This window comes from Gracilinanus agilis, chromosome 1, assembly GCF_016433145.1.
Source record: "Gracilinanus agilis isolate LMUSP501 chromosome 1, AgileGrace, whole genome shotgun sequence".
Lineage (NCBI taxonomy): Eukaryota > Metazoa > Chordata > Mammalia > Didelphimorphia > Didelphidae > Gracilinanus > Gracilinanus agilis.
The window spans coordinates 612,199,640-612,205,485 of NC_058130.1; positions in this window are offsets into that span (position 1 = coordinate 612,199,640).

Sequence of the window (5,846 nt, forward strand, 5' to 3'; positions counted from 1 at the left end):
TATTCATATACTGTTCTCATTTCACAAATCTGAGTCTCCAAAGTATTATGACTCGATTAAGTACATCAAACTAGGAGGCAGATGGGTGGCTCAGAGGATGGAGAGCCAGGTCGAGAGACAGGAGATCCTGGGTTCAAATCTGGTCTCAGATACTTCCTAGCTGTGTGACCCTGGGCAAGTCACTTGACCCCCATTGCCTAGCCCTTACTGCTCTTCTGCCTTAGAACCAATACACAGTATTGATTCTAAGATGGAAGGTAAGAGCTTCAAGTTTGAGATATACAGAATTCAAAACCCATTTCACACAAAAGTACAAAGAAGTTTTGCAGCTGCACAGACATGCCAAGGTTACAGAATTACATCATGATTGGTATATGGTTTTACAAAGCACAATAGAGTACAGTAAGAGGTTAGATCATGATTGACATATGATTTACAAAAATTTCTCCCATAAAGATTAAGCTGGATGAGAAAATAATTCAACGTTAGGAATGAATCTCAATATTATCTAAAAGCTATTTCTGGGGAAAGTTTCTAAACTTCTAGAGATAACTTTACGAATGAGTTTTAAACATTATGTATTGGAAAGCACCTGGCAAAACATTTTAGCTGTCTGGCTTGTCTGATTTTTGACCTTGACTGTCTAGGAGTGGGCTCATAGCTATCCTAAAAACTAAATTAATATGTTTTTAATAATGAAAGGAGACATAGAGAGGGGTCAAAGGTTTTTGGATAGGCCATCCATTCTGTGACCTGAAAGTCAGGTCACAGAAACCAGCGTAGAGACTTTGTAAACTATGTTGGTTCTGATGGAGTCCATAGATTATGCTAACAGACCATGTTTCTCTCTATTGCTTTCAACATCTACCACTAAAAAGCATGTGAGGGTAATTCTTGGAGCAACGGGATTTTGTCAGCAGTGGATCCCTTGCTATGGGGAAATCACTAAGCCCCTTGTATTACTCACAAAAAATTCGGTCCCTGAACCACTTAAATTGGAAAAGGAACATTTGACAACTCTTTCAAATATAAGATAGGCTATCCTGTCTGCCCCTGCTCTAGGCATCCCAGATTACAACAAGCCATTTACTTCATATATCCATGAACAGAGAGGGGTAGATTCAGATGTTCTAACTCAACTTTTGGGACCTGCTCAATGCCCAGTAACCTATTATTCTGCCCAGTTGGACTCAGTAGCTTCAGGAGCACCATCATGCCTTAGGGAGTATCTGCCATGGCTTTATTAGTAACCAAATCTTCTGATCTAGTATTAGGATGCCCTCTGACCATAATGTGCCCACATGAGGTCAAGGCATTATTATGAAGACAAATAGGTCACAGGCATTTACTGATCAAAGGATTATGAGATATGAGGTAACTCTATTAAATAATGAACAAATCATGTTAAAATGCTGTGGAGTTCTTAATCCTACAACCTTGCTCCCCAATTTGCCAATTTCCGGAGAACCTTTATACAATTGTATATCTTTAGTGTCCATTACTGATAAACCTCATAATGATTTACTGGACACTCCTTTGGTTAATCTGAATTTAATATTATTTACAGATGGTTCTTTGTTTATGAAGGATGGCATACGCTATGCAGGAGCTGTGGTAGTTACCAAATTTGCCACTCTGTGGTCAGCTTCCTTACCCTCTAATGTAAATGCACAAGGTGCAGAACTCGTAGCTTTGAAACATGCATGTGTTATTGCAAAGGATAATAGAGTCACAATTACACAGATTCCTGTTACACATTTGGCATATGTCATGCTGTTGGCATGCTATGGCTTCAGAGGGGATTCTTAACATCAGCTAGAAAATGTATTGCCAACGCAGACCTTATTACTGACCTTTTTCTGCCCTCTAGCTTCCCAAAGCCATAGCTGTCGTTCACTACTCTGCTCACACATGTGGTACTGAACTTGTCTCCAGGGAAAATGAATGAGCAGATGCCACAGTGAAACTAGTGGCCTTGGAAGGGCCCGAGTTAATTTTGACACTAACAATTACTGATGATTTCGATCTATCTCTTTCCTACAATGACAAGGAAGTGGGAAAATGGAAGAAAAATTTAAAGCTAAACAAATTAATGGAGTATGGGTATCATCAGAAGGCAAACCCCTGCTCCCTAGAAATTTCTATAACCAAATTTGTTACTTCATCCATAAACATGGTCATTTTGGCACCCAAGGCATTGTAGACTCTGTTAAAAAAAAAAACTATGGATAGCACCTGGAACAACTACAATTGCCTGCAAAGTATGTACAGTTTGTCCTACCTGCCAAGCTTTTAACCAGCCTGCTTTTCATGGTAAAGCCTTTGGTGGATGTCCTCACACCCTTTGAACACCTACACATTGATTTTATCTCCATGCCAAAATCTAGGCAGTATAAATTTTGTCTGGTCATAGTCAATCAGCTGACCAGATGGCCTGAAGCATTTCCTACTGCTTGGGCCACATAGGCTTTTGTTACCAAAATTCTTTTGAAAGTAATTATTCCTCATTTTGGAATACCAGCACATATTGATTCAGATAGAGGAACTCATTTTAGAGATTCAGGCTTATTGCAAATTTATTCATGTTTGGGGATAATTCCTAAATTTTATACAGCATATCATCCCCAGAGCTCTGGCCAAGTTGAAAGAATGAATAAAGAACTTAAGACTATGACTGGCAAATTTAAATTTTAAAATGGCCAGAAATTCTACCTCTGGCTCTATTTTATCTCAGAAGCCACCCCAGGGGTGATTTATACATCTCACCATTTGAGATGCTATTTGGACATCCACCTATTCAGGCACAACCATTTACACCTATCTATACTTCATTGTTAGGAGGGGATATTGTCACATATATCAGACAACTACCAACAAAATCACGAGAATCCCATGATTCTGGAGCTGGGTCGACTGAACCTGCTTATGATAGACCATTCCAAGTCCTATTGACTATACCAACAGCCATTAAAATTGGGGAGGAGGACTTCATTGTAGTCATCCTTGTTGATGATGAATAATTGCCTATACTCACTGTATTTGGTTATTGATTGTATTTGACTAAGACTTCCCTGTTGCTAGATCTGTACTATTTTGTTCCATTATATGTGATTGATCCTTCTACTTGAATAAATTGCCCTTGTAGGACAACACATATACTATCTACAAAAAAAAAAAAAATCTGTATTAGTGACTTATATTGGCCTGACGTGCCTTTTATAATGTTTTGTGCCTTTTATGAATTATTTTTAATTCCTAGAATATATTATTGCTTTTGTGCCTCCATTGTTTTATCTACCTCATTTGCACTCACACTGCAGATCATGGCAAGTTAAAGAGGAAATGAATCTTATTTTTTGGCAAGTAGCCTCTATATTTGACCTCTGTGATTATAAAATATATATGTTTTTAAATATTTTTTGTTTTTCTTCCTATATATGTCATAGTATTTGATTTTTTTTCTCTCATTTTTTGTATTTTAAGCACGTCACCAGTATTGAAAAGATTTTTTTAACTGTTTTGATTTTAGCAATAGAATAAGCTAAGATGTCCATTTGCCTAGCATATAAATGCGTACCCAAAAAGCTTTGGACTATGGCAACTTGCCACTAGTTATTTAAATATTATGAGACTTTTGCTTGATGAATATGTCTATAGCAAGGAAAAAACTCACCACAAAGGAGCATAGAAGTTAACCTGCAAAATGAGAAAGCAGCACAAAGGTAGAGACCAAGCCAATCCTATGGGGGTAATTGACATTCTATGCAGAGTGTGAGAACTTGATTATGTGTGAGACTCAAGGTTGTGGCTATTTAACATGTGTTAAATGCAGGACTTCCTTATACCAGTATTTATCAAGTATATAACATCAATTGTTCTGGCTCCATTATCCCAAAAAGTGAGGAAAAGGGTCAGACCAGTGAATACTATTTCCCAATTCCTTCGAGGTCTAGTTTCTTTTTCTTTTTTTCTTTCATGATGTGGCATCTTAATGTAGTCCAGACTGTTGAATTGGGTTAGTAATAATTGTCTTTGCAGGCTTATGGGATATGAATTGCTATAAGATTCGTTAATTTTTTCTTTTCCAAGAATTTTTTCATGGTTTTTGATATTCTACATTTCACTCAGAGGTTAATTTAATTTTAATTTTTTTAATTTCTTTGAATTCTTTAATGTTTTTTATAATTGATTCATATGCCTTATGACTTGACCATGTATCCCTATATGATTCCTATGTGTATCCCTGAATTCTCCTCAGGGGGGAATGTAAAGTTTTAAGTTCCTTTTGAGAAAAAAAAAATTTTTTTTAGGTAAGAAATTACTGCCTCCTGGAATCCAGAGACTGAACTCCTTATGGAAGATGCCATGGAGATGCCTGCAGAGACCGCACTCTGCTCCAGGAGTTCCTGAGCAAACTGAATGTGCAGAATTGAACTTTGGTGGGGTTGAATACATTTGTTTATACGTACTCTGTTGTACCAATGGGGACTGCCCCCTAATTTGTTTTGTTCTTGATTCCCTTTTGTTTCCTTATCCCCAAGTTGTTGTATTTTCCCTGTGTAAATATTGTATATACCTTAGTTATGTTTAAAATGATCCATTGGGGAGATTGGTCTCCCAAAAGATCACAGAGGGAAATATGCAGGTGGAAAATTTGCTACACCTAAGCTATATTCCCAGCATCCTTTTAAGTTACATCCTCATTTGACATACAGGGGCTTGGGAGATAAATTTGGCTGAGATCCACACTGTGGGGCTGTTTTTTGAGAGCTTGTGCTTTGCTTTGGTAAAATGCTACAGATGTGAGCCTTTGGGTCTCTTTGCTTTGCTCACTTTACTGAATGAATCCTTTTCCTTTTCTTTTTCTCTTCTTTTTGTTTATTATTAAATTATATATATATATTTTAAACACTATGTGTATTTATTCATTTTTACTCCTACAACTTCTATTGCCTAACCCTTACCTTTGGCACCCATACTTAGCAATGACAAGAAGACAGAAAGTAATAGTTAAAAAGAAAAAAAAAAGGCTGGGTCTCTACATGTCTCCCAGCCCACAGTGCAGGGGTTACTCTTAGGCCTAGTCCTACCTTGACCAGCACAAGAGCCTTGATCTGCTCCATTTCTGACCCAGTTAAACTTATTGCAGACACCCAATATCAGCTTAGCCCACTGCAATTCAGGAGTCCCTAACTTGAGAGATTCCATATCCCTGGTAGCAAGGATTACTTACAGGCATACACCACAATGTCCAGCCTTTAACAAAGTTTAAAAGGAAAATTCTTGCTATTAGAAGTCCTAAAAATTTAATCTAATGCTACTTATAGCTGTCCATAAATCCAGCAAGCAAAATAGGTGTGCTTCAAGGTTCTTACTCATAAATCTTATGGACTTCAGGTATGGAAAAAAGCTAAGATAACTGGTGAGCCAAATTCTATAGTTATTTTGTCACTGTCTACCTACTTGAAAGAGTTCAAAGCTTCATTTTTACTTGGGAAGCACACTGGAATTTTTAATCCAGAAATCCCAGATGGAAAGCCAAAATTTTGCCATTTATGTCCCAGATGTTTGACATTTGTGCCAGTTTTTCACCTGAATGGTTGAAAGCACAAGGAAATTATGAGATCTTGAGAAAAGTTGACTTTAACTTTTCCAAGTCTCATATTTCTTGGCTCAAAGACTTTGCTCTAACATATGCTTTCTTATTTAGACCAGGTTAACCGTTTTATGTTATAAATGACCAACAAGAACAAAATTCCCCAATAAATTCAGAAATGAAAAACAGGCTATCCTATCACAATGAAGAAATTAAAGTATTTAATTAAGGTTTCCAATAACTAACAAAG